We start from the raw sequence: 17,197 nt of genomic DNA, 5'->3' as shown, positions 1-17,197 counted from the left end.
TTGGGTTGGTTCACAATTCCACCAATAGTATATTAGTATTCTACTTTTACCCACATCCCCTCTGACATTTATCATTATCTTTTCCTGTCATCTTAGCCAGTCTGATAAGTGTGAGGTGCTACCTCAGAACTGTTTTACTTTGCATATCTTTAATCAATAGTGATTTAAAGCATTTTAATATGACTATAGGTGGTTTTAATTTCTTCATCTGAAAACTGTCTTTTCATATCCTTTGATCATTAATCAATTGGAGAATAACTTGTATTTATAAAATTGATTCAGCTATCTATATTTTAGAAATTAGGTCTTCATCAGAAACACTGGCTGTAAAAAAAAAAAAAACACTTTGCTTCTCTTCTAAGCTTGGTTGCATTGACTTTGTTTGTGCAAAACCATTTTAATATAATGTCATCAAAATTATCCATTTTACTTTTCATAATTCAACAAATCCTTTTGATACTAATATTCTTTTGGTGGTGATATAACAGATAAACCTACAAGGCAATGGAGAAACACACAATAGATGTATAGACTATAATGTATTGTCCAAAATAAATTATCATCAGGAAAGTACATCTAAACAATATAATAAAGTAAATTATTTCTTTTGGAGAATAAGACAAAAATTGAGCAATCTAAGTAGTGGAGTGATAATCTATAGATATTAAAAATAGAAAAAGAAACTTCTGTATAAAGTTTTGAGAATGGATCTTCTATATAGAATTTACAGGAATATAAATGAGCTTCACACAGACTGCTTTCTTTTGTTTTAGGACACAGGTGGTCATGCTTTCCCTGACTTTTCAGGGAGGTGAGAACACCAAAAAGGAGGTGATTACACCCTATCTGACTTCTCAGGAAAGGGGATGAAAATGCCAAAAAGGAGATGATCACACTCTCCCTGAATTCTTAGGAAGGGAGATGAAAAACACCAAAGGGAAGTGGGGAGTCAAGCCAGCTATTGCTAACAGGTTTCTGGGCTGAAGGGTTTTACTAGAAACAGGCATGCACAAACCCATCAGCATGGAAGGTCTTAAACAGGTACATAGCAATAAAGCACAGGCTATTAGTGATGACTCTCCCCACAGTCAGTGCAGGCTCAATGTGGTGTAACAAACATGAATTGTACATGCAAGTAGTGATATAACAAACAATATGAATCAACATAGTGTTGTATAAGAGTTCCAGAAGTCCTAAAAGGTGGGTATGTAAATAACAATTACACAAACACCTCCTCCCCCTAAAGACCAAAGACTTTAATTTATCCTGACTCTGGCTGACCCTAAGGTTCTCCAGGGAGCTAGCCTGTACTCTATAATTTAAGTTTAAATAGCTTGTCTCTGCATCTTCTCCATCCCCAAATAGATTATAGAGTCCTGGAGAAAAGAGTCTATATCTCAGATTGGGAATCCTAGATCTTCAACTGAAGGAACGATAAAGATCATTTCATCTGACTCTCCTTTTAGAGATTGGGAAACAATCAGGGAAAAAAGTTTCCCAAGATCACTTAGGGAAGACCTTGTTCATTCTTTGGAGATTTAGGATTCAAAGCCAAGTCCTCAGGAGCAGTGGATAGAGTACTAGGTGTAAAGTTAGAAAGACTCCTCCTTCTGAGTTCAAATCTAGCCTCAGAGATTTACTAGTTGTAAAGTCACTTGGTTACTTCGGTGAGACACTTAATGCTGTTTGCCTCAATTTCCTCATCTGTGAAATGAGCGAAGAAATTACAAACCATTCCTGTATCTTTACCAAGAAAACCTCAAAGGGGATCACAAAGAATTAGACATGACTAAAATAATTGCTCTACAACCTCTGAATCCAAAACCTTTCCCTTTGCTATTTTACTATTTTTCTCTTATATACCTTTGAGGATTATCAGCACCTAGCATAAGCTATTATGCAGTAATACACATTATAATACTTGATGTTTGTGGAATGAATGACTGGGTGACTTTTTAATTATCTGAGTCACAACAAGGAGCATGTTGGAATTCACTTCTAAAGGTAAAGGAGAATTGATTGCTAAATTTTCAGTATGAGCATTTACACCTCAGAAATCAGCAAATGCTGTAAATTAGGGTTTGATTTATTATTTGATGATTATCAAGGCTTAAAAGATGATGAAAAAAATAATACAAATTAAACTTAGAAATGCACTCTTTATGTGTTGGATTTTTTTTGGGAGGGGGAGGAAGCAACTACCAGCTACCATAATAAAATAAATGCAATATATTTTCCAGTTATACTTTGAAAAACTTACCTTACCTTCTTTATGGCCAAGAAATTGACTATACTTTGAAGAAAAATATACTTACTACAGGGCAGAGGTAGAAAAGTAATTAGATGATCATAAAATAACATGAATTAGAATTGGGATGAACCTCTGAGTTTTTCTAGTCCAAAGACATTTTACACGTTATTTTTTACACTTTATTATCTTATAGTTGCAGAAACTGAGGCTAAAAGAAATTAGGTGATTTGCTCAATGGCTCAGAGTATAAGTACAAAGCTGACAATCTAATCTAAGTCTCTTGATTCTAAAATCAGTGACTCTGAGAAATAGATTGCATAATTATTTATGTGTAATTGTTTATAATTATTATGTTTGTATATATGCCTTCCAAGGTGAATGCTTTATTATAAAATTACAATGTTTTGTGGAATACATAATTCTATGAAATAATAATTTAATGATCATCATCATATTTTTTTGTTGAAAAAATCTTAAAAGTGCTCTAAGTATACCTTCTTCATTTAAGAAATTTCCAAAACTGTACTCATTCTACATAGATGCACATATATTTATATGTATAACACATATTTATATATTTTATAGAAATTTACAATATGATCCATCACTCTTATGTGCAAATAAGTCATTCATGTCTTCTTGTGACATGTAACTCTATGTTCTGATATAAATTTTTTAAGGTATTTCACCTGACATACTTGGAGCCTTCCTTTAGATCTTTTGATATACTGTTAGTACAATTTGAATCCCACAACCTACTTATGTACATCATGTGCCTATCCATTGACTTAGAAGAACTATGATTTTGGTGTTGCTCCAGAAATTATAGCAGTTCATGCTTAATAGCCATGTAGTATCACCAGAAGAATATTAGTGCTAAAAGAATTGTGGTTTTTGTTCAAGTTGGAGTTTGGAGTTATTAAAAGCACTCCACCATTTGCCACTCCAATCTACTCACTTCTCCTTCAATTCTTGACCCAGTTAATTGTTCATTTGCAGAACCTGTTTGATATAAATGTATAGGTAGTTCATCTTTATGACCTCTCCATCCAACTGCATATACTAGTCTGGATAATAGACATTCTTACAATCTATTGGGGTTTTTTTTTTCCCTAAGTGAATATTTAGGCCATATTCTTTTTTAAAATAAATTCATATTGATAGTTTTCCCCCACCATTTTAGCAGAATTTCTCCCATTATCCTTCCATTTAGGCCATACTCTTTAAGTGATTATGGATCTTACTTAGAAGACTATATGGGAGTAACACATTCAGGACAAAAGACATCTGCAAATAGGAACATGCAGAAGATCATGCCATCGAGAGGGAACTTTTCTTTGATATTGATTCAGTGATGTATATGTTCCTTGATTGTAAATACTTTTAGCAATTATAGTCCATCCTATTTTATGCTTCTTTTGATTTTATAATCAAAAATTCAGCAAACAAATTTAGCATTGTTACATTTTATTTTTAAAAATCTTATAAAATTTTAACATGTATATGGAAGACCCTTTTTTGGAACAAAGCTTTTAAGAAAATATTTTGGAGATCTGGTCACTGGAGGATGCCTGTTTGTCTGAAATATGTGGTGGTTCTTAGAGCTGAAATCTGCTGATTCTCTTGGCTATGCTGAGGCATGTGGGCATTGACATCCTGGGATTGGTAATTCGCCTGCTCCCCCACACTGGGCCTCACATTCTCTTGGTGGTTTGCTGTGAGGAGGACTTGATGCTCCTATTGAGATCCTTCCTGTCCTGAACTGAGCTTCCCTTTTACCTGAGTAAGACAGATCTTTCTTACCAATGTTCCAAGCCCACTATAAATATATGAAGAAATGCTGTAAATCACCTTTGATTAGAAAAATGCAAATTAATACAACTCTGAGGTACTACCTCTTACTATCAGATTGGCTAAGATGACAAAAAAAAAGAAAAATGATAAATATTAGAAAGGATGTTGGAAAATTGGAGCACATGCACTATTGGTGGAGTTGTGAACTGATGCAGCATTCTGCACAGCAATTGGAATTATACTCAAAGGGGCAACAAAACTCTGCATACTCTTTTATCCAGCAATAACATTCCTGGATCTGAATCTGAATGAGATCATTAACAAAAAAGGGGGAAAGGACCTACATGTACAAAATATTTATAGCAGTCCTTTTTGTGATGGTAAAATATTGGAAATTCAGGATATGCCCATTAAATAGGGAATAATTAAATAAGTTATGATATGTGAATGTAATGGAATACAATTATGTAATAAGGATGAATAGGCAGATTTCAGAAAAACCTGGCAAGAATTGTATAAAGTGAGAGAAAGAGAAATGAGCAGAACCAGAAAAGAATTGTACACAGTATCAGCAACATTATGTGGTGATCGACTCAGCTCTTCTTGGCAACACAATAATTCAAGACTCACATATATGTGTAATATAAAGGACTCACAAGGAAAATGATATTCACATCCATATAAAGAACAGATGGACTCTGAAGGAAAATCAAAGCACACTTTTTTCACTTTATTTATCCTATTTTATGTTTTTTTCCCTTTTGATCTGCTCCTTCTTTCACAACTGTGATTCATATGGAAATATGTTTTACATGATAACAGATTCACAATCTATATCAAATTTTCTAGTATTTTGAAAAAGTGAGGGGAGAGAGGGAGAAAAATTTGGAACTTGAAATCTTGTGAAAAAGAATGCTAAAAAATTGTCTTGACATATAATTATTAGTCTGAAAGGAAAAAAATAAAATACTTTTTAAAAAATACAGTATTTCACTTCATCCATCCAATTGTTATCTATGGTCAAAAAACAATAGGCTCAGTGGGATTTTTGTCGATTGGGCCACTGGAAGGATATCTGCTAAATGATATCAGTTGGAAAAATAGATTTGCTTCCTTTTCGTATTTTTATCAAATATGTTTTTATATGTGTGTAGATAATACTCATAAGGAGTTTACCAATATGAGAAAATGAAGTTAATAGAACTGGGAGAACAATTTATACAATGACAATGTTACTATAAAATCAAACAACTTTGAAAAATTTTGAAGCTCTACTGAATTTAATGGAATCAACCATAATTACAGAGGCCTTTGCACATGATGAAACATACTATCCCTCTCCAGAAAAAGATGAGTTGCTCAAATTCCATGTAGATGTACTTATATATGCATATTGAGACTATTTTTTATACATGAAATGTGGGAATTTGTCTTGTTTGACTATACATATTTCTAACAGGTTTTGTGTCTTGCCTTCTCACTGAGTAAAGGAGAAAAAAGTGAGAAATAAAATTTGGAACTGATAATAAAAATTGAGTTCAAGAAATAATTAGACAAAAAGTCATTTGTGTTTTTAATCATCTTTTAAAGGTAGCAACACACACTGTCTTTGACTTTTTCCATATATTTGGTATCATCCTTTCTTTCAAATCACTTGAAAATATTCTTTTTAAGAGCAATCTGGAATTATGCCCAAAAAATTATCAAATTGTGCATACCCTTTGATCCAGCAGTGTTTCTATTGGGCTTATATCCCAAAGAAATACTAAAGAAGGGAAAGGGACCTGTATGTGCCAAAATGTTTGTAGCAGCCCTGTTTGTAGTGGCTAGAAACTGGAAAATGAATGGATGCCCATCAATTGGAGAATGGCTGGGTAAATTGTGGTATATGAATGTTATGGAATATTATTGTTCTGTAAGAAATGACCAGCAGGATGAATACAGAGAGGACTGGCGAGACTTACATGATCTGATGCTAAGTGAAATGAGCAGAACCAGGAGATCATTATACACTTCGACAACGATATTGTATGAGGACATATTTTGATGGAAGTGGATTTCTTTGACAAAGAGACCTGAGTTTCAATTGATAAATGACGGACAAAAGCAGCTACACCCAAAGAAAGAACACTGGGAAACGAATGTGAACTATCTGCATTTTTGTTTTTCTTCCCGGGTTATTTATACCTTCTGAATCCAATTCTCCCTATGCAACAAGAGAACTGTTCGGTTCTGCAAACATATATTGTATCTAGGATATACTGCAACATATCCAACATATATAGGACTGCTTGCCATCTAGGGGAGGGGGTGGAGGGAGGGAGGGAAAAAAAATCGGAACAGAAACGAGTGTCAATATAAAGTAATTATTAAATAAAATTAAATTAAAAAAAACGAAAATATTCCTTTTAATACTTTCAAACTATATCATTTCTTTATCAAGAGCATAGTTTGGTTAGAAGTCTTTTTCTTTGTTTTTGTTTTTCTAATTCCTGGGATAGGAATCTGTTGGAATCCTTACTAACTGCTAAATAATTAGAGTTGATCTAATCTTACAAGAAGATTTTGGCCAGAACCTGAAACAAGGTACTAAGTAGAACTAATTAATACAAGGCTTGTGTTCACACCTTTACTCATTGGAGTTCACAAGTATGCTAGCTTCACAAAGTAAACTTTCTAACTTCAAGGGAGTTCACACCTCCCTTAAAGCTCTTTGGGCCAGAGAGCACTATGGGAGAAAACCCATAATCCCATTCTCTCAGAAGATTCACATATAAGGCGAGACAGCCATTCCAGAATACATTTTTTTTTTCCACTTGGCTGGCTGGTGGCAGACGAAGAGCTTTCAGAGGATAAAGCTACGAGTGAGAGTTCAGTGGACAGCCAGATTCATCTTCATCTCACACCACTGTAGTTGGGGGCTGGGCTCCCCAGGAGGAGACAAGAGAGACATTCCATCTCTGTGTTGGTTGGAGGCTGAAGGAAGCAGAGGCAGAGGCTGAAGGACAGAACCTTTGGATTTGGAGATATTCGGAGGGCTCTAAGCCTCTAAGCCCTGTGTTTTGAGAAGAACAAGAACTCCAACATTTGAACTCTAACAGGAATCTTCATAGACCATATCTTCCCCATCCTTCTTTTATTCTTCCCTTCAGTTTTATCCATAAAATACATTGTTCAGTTTAATCAATCTCTTGTTAAAATTTAAATAACCCTTTTTTCTTTAATTTCTCTTTAATGTTCTATGAGACTATATAGCTCACCACCTTCCCCTGTACTTTTCTATGAAATTTTATAAATGAGTTTATATGCTAAGCAGATGTTGTCTTTGGCTATCATATCTTTCCATTGAATTGATCCAAGGTTGACATTGTTTTAAGTCTTTTAGTCTCCTAGCTATGGCAATTGATGTTCATAGGTTATATTTCTTTAGAAAAATGTCATTTTTCTATCTTGATGCCTTTTCTTTAATCAATTCCTGATTCCCTCTCCCCATTTGTTTTCAATGTCTTTTTTATGTAGGTCAGATTGGAGTTGTGATTATTGCAAACCATTTCTTTTCATTTTTTTCTTTCTTAGAATTTGATATTGATTTTGCTTTTCAAACTAATAATAATATGGTAGGACTATATGCATAGTTGATTCAGAAATTTCTACCACCTTAATAATCAGTCATTTTCTCTCTTTTAGGATGCACACTGTTTAATTTTTGTAATTCTATTTGGTACCTGCAATACCCAACACCTTTTGGAAAGTGTACAGGATTCATATGAGTAAAGATCTCTGTGTGTTTCTCTTTGAAGTTATCTACAAGGCCAGAACTTCTCAATTTTTGTCTCTGCTGCTGTGATCTCACTGCAACCTTTCTTTGACTTTCTCACTGGAACAAAAGGATTTCTTCAAGTATGATTTAAACTTGTTAAAAATATATTCTAGATGGAAGAGAGATTTGATTTATTCTGCTTGACCCTGGAGAAAATCACTAAGGTTACGAACTGTAGAAGTCACAGAGAAACAGATTTCAACTGAATTTCCTAACAAAAATTAATGTTATTAAAAATGTTAAAAAAAAACAGAGTATGCTACCTTAGGAGTTTCCATATCAATGGAAATATTCATGTGAAGACTTGCTGACCAGCTTTTGGTAATATTACAAAGGGAAGTTATCCTTTAGGTAATAGTTTTGCAAAAGAGTCTCTGGTGAACTTATAATTTTGAGATACTAGAGTTTGTTACGAGGTTCTTTGGTATTTGAGTAATTGTGTCTTTTCTGAGTGAAAGTGGGAAAAATTATGACTAATTAGAAAAGGAAATGGTGATCACAAAGAAATAACATGATGGCAACAAGAATAGCTCACAGGGATGACTGGATGGTACAATATGTAGAGAACCAGCTCTGCATACAGAAGTACTTGAGTTCAAATCTGGTCTTAGAAATTTGAGGTTTATTAGCTGTGTGATCCTGGGCCAGTCACTTACCCCAATTGCCTTGCCAAAAAACAAACAAACAAACAAACAAACAAACAAAAAAAACAATTAGTTCATACCTGATTAACATCGTTTCCCTTTTCCACAGGATTTCCAGATAAGTAGATTATGGAAAATGCTGTAATTGTATTTTGCTTAGATTCTTAGCAAGTCATTTGACAAATTGCTCATGCAATTCTGGTGGAAAAGATGGACATATGTTAGTTAATTTATAGTACAGTTGGTTTGGGTTTTTTTTTGGGGGGAGGTATTCTCACCCTCCTCCCTGTTTCCTTTTTCATTCACTCTACTAGATCATGGAGCCTGTTAATTATAAACACCAACTTTCTATAACTCCTCATTATTTTGGTATATACCAACTAATCACAGCTTCTGTTGGCAGAGATGCAAACGTTCATTTCCCAGAGTACTGACTATATCAGTTTTGCTCATCTTGTCCCCAAACAGAAAGAGAGAGCAGCTAGGCAATGTATCCTGTTATACAAATGAAACGGGAGAAAGATTATCTCTCATTTATATTGTAGACAGGTTGTCCCAAAAGTCTGAGTGCAATTCTAATCTGTTTTGGCAATCAGGCAACTGGGGAATTGTGTTCTCTCCAGGGAAAAGTGTCCCAGGGCAGTGTTGGAATAAAGTGCTCAACAAAAGCATGTATTGCATTCACTCCTTTGAAATAAAGGGTCATTAAAATGCTCTGTTTCTGAGCTCATTGCTTTCTGCTTACTCAAAATGAACTTGATCTATGTGAATGCCCAGGACATCAGAATGACCCAACAGAATCTTTGTGAGAGAAACTCCATGAAGATTCAGAAGAGAAAATACTATTTAAAAGGTCTTTAAGCTTACAACTTCACTAAAATTTTGGGAACACCCATCTTATATGCACAGGGTTATTTCATAGTTTTTCTCCATTAGAATGATTTCGTTAAAATTGTATACCATGTTTTGGGGTGGTTTTTTTTTTGGTGTTCCTAGGAAGTGTCTATGTTGAAGAAAAGTGCTTAATAAATATATATTGACTAACTAAATGACTAAAGAAGGGCAAAGGGGAGGAAAAAGAGAATAATCATTTATATAGTGTCTATTGTCAGATATTAAACTAAGTACTTTCTACAAATAATATCTCATTTGACTCATAGAGGTAGACATTTTTAGGCCCATTTTATAGTTGAGCAAACAGAATCAAGAGGAAGTTAAGTGGTTTGCCTTGCATTTTCAGATAGTAAATGTCAGGGTTCAAATTTGAATTCTGGTCTTCTTGATTTGACCCACAGTGCTACCTCACAAAACTGAAGATGAGGATTTTGCAGCCATTCCTAAGTATTAAAAATAAGGGGGAAATGAATCTGTAAAGAAATTGGAGAATCACTTCCTCTCATTTTTTTCTACCTTAAGGTCTGAGGGTTACTTCATTCCTATCTTCCTAAGTTTTCTATGATAGAAGAAGTTTGGGGACTTTATGCACCCATCCACTTAGGTTAAAAAAAAAAGGAACAAAGGTACAGAGTTGGTGAATCTGATTTTCCATGGAAAATAAGTACTAGAACTAAAACCTGATCTTGGTGTATTGCTCTCAATATCATGTCCAGTAAAAATCTATCTTAAAATCCAGTTAGTTTCAGGTCATTATCATATAGTAAGAGAGAGGGAAAAAAGGATAAATTTATGGCTTCAGGTTTCCTAGCTATTATCAAGGGAGGTGTCATTGGATTGACCATGCTTTTGGTCTCAAATTAGTTCATCATTACATATACACTCAATTCTGGCTGCAAGAGCTAAGTCTCAAATTTTTATTTTGAACATTTACACCTTTGGAAATGGCAAATGCTATAAGTCAGGGCTTGATTTAAATGATTTTCTAACCTTATGGAAATGTTGGAGAAAACATTAATACTATAGCTTAACCTTAAGAGTATCATGGGTACAAAATTTTCCCTGGAGAGCTTATGTTAAATATTACCAGTAGACCACTGCATTCCACTGAAGTTGATGACTTGCACACTATTCTATCTCTCTTACTTTTGGACCACACTTTATGTTTGGAAGAGATAGGAAGAAATGTTATGCAAATTGTATGATTCTTCATCTATTGTTGACTCACCTTGAGTAGCATGATTCAACACTGTGGTGACTTGCAAACATCTTTTATAGAAAGATCTCCAGTCTATTAGTAACTTACTATCATGCTGTCCACTGAAACTTGGCATTAAATAAATGGTTGGTTCATGCTGGACCTTGGCCAGGAAGCCTGATTGTTGCAAGTGTCAGAAGGATCTCATTAAACCACTCTTTTCCTGGATCATATGTCCCTGAGGACAGTACTAAATTTAGACTCCAGTGTCCTGACTCTCAAGAAATGTAATATTATGGTGAAAATATGCTAAATTTGGAGCGAGAGGATCTGGCTCTAAATCTGTGCTTTCCTGTATGCTAGATTTGTGATTTGGGGCCATGGCACTTCCCTTTTTTAGCCTATGATTCCATGATTTCTTTTTAATTCTATAAGAACTTTTTCCTAGGTTTGGTGAGGTCATGTTCTGGTCTTAATTGATGTAGATTTGTAGAATACAGGGCTTTTTATGGGAGTTACTCCTAGTGCTTCAGGTCCCTGACATCGGAGACTTTTCTGGTTGGCTGCCTGTACCATGACAACCAAATTACAGAGTTTCAAATGAGTGCAAAGCACATTTAATTAGAGTATGCACCCAGAATATTGTTCTATTTTTTAAAGCACATACTTTAATAGTATTATTTGTCATCAAATAAACTAAAGAAATTTTTACAACTAAACTTTAAAAACACAAATAAAGATATCAGATTTTAGAGATGCTAGCCTGTGCCCAGACATACCAGACAGACATACTCTGTAGGATTCTCTTTCTGTCTACATGAAGCATTACCAATTTTCTATAAATTCATATTGTGCCACATTGCAAACTTGGAAGGGTTTCTTGGATTCATCAAGTTCCTGACACATGCAAGAGACAGCTAGGTGATGCATTGGCTACAGTGCCAGAACTAGAATCAGGAATCCTGGAGTTAAAAAGTTCTCAAATACTTACTAGCTGTGGGACCCTAGGCAAGTCATTTGACCTTTGTCTGCCTCAGCTTTCTCATCTGTAAAATGGGGGTATATAGTGTTTATCTCCCAGGATTGTTATAAGCATCAAATGAGATAATTGTAAAGCATTTAGCATAGTGCACTTATTCAGATACTATTTGAAAACTTTCACTGAAAGTATACTGAATACTTGTTGAATCAGCCATTTCATTTTTAACAGTCTTAATTGTTAAAATATTGTCTCTTATATTGAGTTGATATTTGTCTCTCAAGAGTAGAGTGGAAAGAGCATTGAATTTAAAGTTTGAATTCTGCTTCTAACTTTTACTGACTGAATGATCTTGGATAAATCCTAAAATCATTGATTTTGAGTTGGAGGTTGATCTTAGAGATTATTGAAATCAATTTATTTATGCTATTAAATGAATTTCCCAAGATCATATAGTTGTTATTTGTCCTTTGTTTTTAGGGGACCAATGACATCATATGGTGAAGTCTTTACTTAATTGTGAAATGTATTTAAATGAGGCAGAGTTGTATAAAGTCATCAGCCTCATCCTCTCTTCCAGAATCCTCAAATTCCAATGGCAAGACAAAATTAAGATGACTAATGATAACCTAGAATTCAGGGGATGATCTTGCCATCTTTGATGTCTGACTAAGCACTCCATAGAACCTGCTTCAGTCATGGCTGTTGGAAAAAATTGTTCTCATCCACCAATTCTGCTAGGGGTAGATCCCCCCCTGACTTACTAATGGGTTTGAGACCTGTTAATTCCTGTACACCTGGTATAGACTGTCTGCTGAGACAGTTTTATTTGGGTGTGGGCTGCTGTACCTGCTACAACTTCTAGGTGTCACAGATTTGTGTTTGAAGCAAGATTAACCTCAGGTCTTCCTACTCTAAATCCAGTACTCTATTCACTGCTATTATCCATATTAAATGAACTGGTTAAATGAACTTTTCCATTTTTAATCCCCTGATTTATCCCCTTCAGAGAATAAATCTAATCCTTATTCTTCAATCCTTTAAATACTTGAAGAGAGGTATTTCCTTTTCTCTCCTTCAACTCCTAAAATATTCCTTTTACTAGGAAAAACAACCTGATACATTAGAAAGACAGCTGCATTTTGAGTCAAAATGACCTGTGTTCAAAGCCCTGATCCTCCATATTACCAATATGAACCAATATGAAAAAAATAGACTTAAAAGAACTGGGTTCAAGTACTAATTTTAATGCTTGCTGGTTTTACGATTAGAGATAGCCATGACTCAGAACTTTAGTTTTCTCATCTATGAAGTGGGAGAGAAGATTAGGTTAGGTCTCCTCTAAGGCCTATACAATCCATGATCCTATGATTCCCAATTCTTTCATTCCTTCAATTGTTCTTTATATGACATTGTTTATAGAATTCTAGCCACTGAATTCTAACAATGCTGTAGTTTGAAGAGAGTATAAATCAAATTTGTTGGCAAGAAATATAATTGTTCCACATTTATATTATATGTCATTTAAAATTGGCACAGATTGTACTAAATGATTCAAGAATAAGATTTTCTAATCAATGGTCTAGAAGGACAAGTCATTGACTCTCTGTTTCTGTCTCTGTATCTCTCTCTGTGCTTCTGTCTTTGTCTCTCTGTGTCTTTCTCTACTCATGTCTCTCTCTCCTTGTCGCTCTCTCTGTCTGTCTCTCTTTCTTTCACCCTTTTCCCTTTCTCTTTCTCTGCTGGCTTTGGCAAACTCACTGGAGCTTTGGCTCATTGGAGCAGATGATATTACTGCACGTGAATGAAGATGTTGACAGCACACTTGGTTAAGCATGTCTGATTATTTCCATAGACTGAATTTCTACTGAGTACTGTTCCCATTGCAGGAACATGGGGATTGCTTTGCAATTCTTCAGGTCATATAAAATTACTCTGGAGCTGCTAAAAGTGAGAAGATGATTGAATGGACACACAGGGGATTTGTCATCCTCTGTCCAATCACTGATCCTTTAAATCTAACCTCTTGCTCCCACAAAGAATGTATTCCAGAAGTGAGGTTTTCCCAAAGACAAACTCTATTGCAAGTCCTAAAAAAGATGAACAATAACTCTCAAAGCAATTAGGGAATTGTATATTCCAAGGAAAAGTGTCCTATGGCAATGCCTGTGATAAAGTTTCTATCAAAAGCATGTGTCACATTCACTTCTTTCACAGAGAGGAGTTGCCCTATTTCTGTGCTATTGCTCAACTATTACTGCTAGCTAAAGGTGAACCTGCTGTGAATATCCTGGACTTCAGAAAAAAATGGAATCTCTTTTGGAGGATCTCCATGAAGTGCAAAATAGAATCAAAAATGTACCTATAATTTTTTAATGAATATTGATTATGTTCCAAACATAGTGTTAAGTATAAGGTTAAAAAAAGATATGATTCCTAATCTTCCATAAATTTATCTTCTGGGTAAAAAGATGAGAATAACTCTAAAATGATTAAAAAAAACTATACCCAAATTCTATATTGAACTATTATAGTTTGTACAGCAGAATACAACACAATCCAGCTATTCAATTTTATTCAGTTACTCCATTTATTCATTCATTAGGCAAGCCTTTATTGTGCTGATTTTATACTGGCTAGGGTTACAAAACCAAAAACAGAATAGTCAATGTCCTCAACAGGCTTATATTCTATTGGGAAAGACAATGTGGGCTTATAAAAGCATATACAAAATAAATCTGGGGCCTAGTAGATATGTGGTGTCTTTGGCATTAGGAAGAACTGGATGCAAATCCTGCCTGTGATTGCTTACTAGATGCGTGTCCTTGGACAAGTCATTTAAACTCTATGTCCCATACTGCTCCCTAGAATACATAGATAGGTAGGTAGATAGACAGACATATACATATAAATACATACAGATAGATTATGGATTGATATATACATTCCCATATATATACTTACACACACATTTACATATATGTATGTATATATATATATATATATATATGTATGTGTGTGTGTTTATATTTCTCTTCCTTATTTGTAAAATGAGAGAATTAGACTTAATGGACTCCCACTTCTCAGTCTATTACTCTATGATCCTATATAGGTCACAGATAGGTTGTAATATGACTCAATGGAGGACATCCTCACTGATTAAAATCATAACTCCTTTACATATATTTGATATTATGTTCCTATATTGAATATGCTTACTTAGTCCTGTTTTAGAAAAAAAAATTATACTATGTAGAAACTATTGTCAAAAACTTACAATGACATAGAGGAAACTAGACACATACACAAATAATTATGCCAAAAGGGAGGGAAAAGTGTAAGAACAGGTCAAATATTATGAGAAATTCGAGAAGGGAAATTTTACTTTTATCTCTGACAGAAAGGAGAGTTAGGGAAACCTTCATGAAGGAATAATAGCTTGAAGTTTCCTTAAAGGAAGAGAAACTTCATTAGCTACAGGTTGGGGTCAGATGGCAGGAATTCATTGGAGTGACATGTGCAAAAGCTTGGAAAAAGGAGAGAAGAGAATGAAAGCAGATTACTTTGGCTACAGCTGGTGAAGGGAACTTGTTTGAAACCTTGAGTGTTGCCGAGGACCTAAGGATGCTACGAGTTCTTAGGATAAATGAAGAGACTTTTACTTGGAGATCATAATAAAGAGAAACCTTGAACTTGGCATTGAGAACTCTGGAAAGGAGAGGATAGTGGAGAGAATCTGTCTTGCAGAATTACCAAGGGTGGGACAGCATGTTATGACAGTGTGTGATCTCTGAGTGCCTGTTTGTTTTTTTCTTTTCCCTTCCCCTGGGGCAATCTTGGTTAGTGGTTCTAGACAATGACATAAGATGCTAAAGAGTGACCCTGAGCCAAAAATTGATAGGGTGTGCTGGGTGGTGCTTCTGCAAAAAGAGGAATGTTATTAATCTACTTCTTTCCTTGCTTATAAAATGAAGGCTTAAGTTTCCAACTCATAATACAATTGCATGTTAAAATAATTTCTTCCATTTATCCCCCTGAACAATGCTTCCTATTTAGAGAGTAGAAGGAGTTAAGATAAACTTATTTTGTTCCTAGTACTAACTTTTCCTCCAAAACAATCTGGTTAGTAATAATAGCTAGCATTTATTAGCATTTTTATGTTTTCTAAATACCTTTCATACCTCCCACCATCTGCAAAAATCTCCATTTTACAAAGGAAGAAACAGAGGTTGAGGGACTTGTCCAGATCTTGATATAAACTAAAGGTTTTCTTATTCCAAAAGTCCAATGCTCCAGCCAACTGAATCACCTAATCAATTGTTTTTTCATTGATTATCACTTATTTTCCCTTGTTATGAATTAAATCCTGGGGGCCAACCAATCTTGACTGATGAATAATGATGATTGCTTAGAAAACCTTGGGAGGAAATTTTGCTTTTGAAAGACCAAACTCTTCCTTTTCAGTGTTAGCTGAAAAAAGAAACAGCATCCAAACCATGTCATCTGTTAGGCAATTTTGAGAAGATCTAAAGACAAAGACAAATTTATGGGGAGCGTTGGAGTTTGTCCCAAACACCCTAGGAGTAACACTAGGGAAATGTAGTATTAGGGCTCTAAATTCATTTTTGCCTGAGATGCTAGGATTTTCTGCTGACATTTAATCATAATAAGAACAATAGTAATACCTGAAAATTTTAAGGTTTGCAAAGCATTTGACAATGTTATCTCATTTTATCTCACAACAATCTTATGTATTAGGTGCTGTTATCTCCATTTTACTGATGTGGAAATCGAGGTGATGTGACTAGTATCTAAAGAATGATTTCAAAACATATCTTCCAAACTCCAAGGCTAACTCTGTGACAACTAGCTAATAGTGGATATTAAATTTGCAGCTGCTAAAGACGCTGATTCAGCTTGGTGTCAGTTTGCCATGACCAGGCACTGTCTCTACCTGCCCCTATATAGCTATATATCTAAGTACAATATTTCCTTTGCACACTCATTTACCAGAGGAAGTTAGGTGGCTAAAATAGATAGAGTGCTGGGCCTGGAGTCAAGAAGATTCATCTTCCTGAGTTCAAATCTAGCTACAGGCACTTACTAGTTATGTGATTTTGGGCAAATCATTTAGCTTTGCTTTAGCTTCCTGATTGGTAAACTGAGATGGAGAAGGACATAGAAAATAATTTAAATAGTTTTTGCCAAGAAAACCTCAAATGGACACACAAAGGGTTAGATGCGACTGAGTTTACTGAACGGCAACAAGAAGCCTCACTCATGCAGCCCAAATCCAATTTACTACCTTTGGGGGCTACATTTTTTTTTGGCTACAAATATACTTCCTGCAGGTTATAAATATGAGGTTAGAAAGGTAGGTTAGAGCCAGAATGGATTGTAGAATCATAAATGTAGAGCCACAAAGAACTTCAGAGACTATTTACTACAAATATGAGGAAATTAAAGCTCAAGAGAAGTTAAATGACTTTGCCCAATGTCCACAAGTAATTATCAGACCCAGGATTTGAACCTTGATTCTTTGACTTCAGGATTATTACTGTCCTTGAAAACCAGGATTAGTTTGTAATTACTTTAGCATTTTTGTTAGCTCTTAAAT

The sequence above is a fragment of the Antechinus flavipes genome, chromosome 1, assembly GCF_016432865.1.
Source record: "Antechinus flavipes isolate AdamAnt ecotype Samford, QLD, Australia chromosome 1, AdamAnt_v2, whole genome shotgun sequence".
NCBI classification, from domain to species: Eukaryota; Metazoa; Chordata; class Mammalia; order Dasyuromorphia; family Dasyuridae; genus Antechinus; species Antechinus flavipes.
This window is presented reverse-complemented; position numbering follows the sequence as displayed.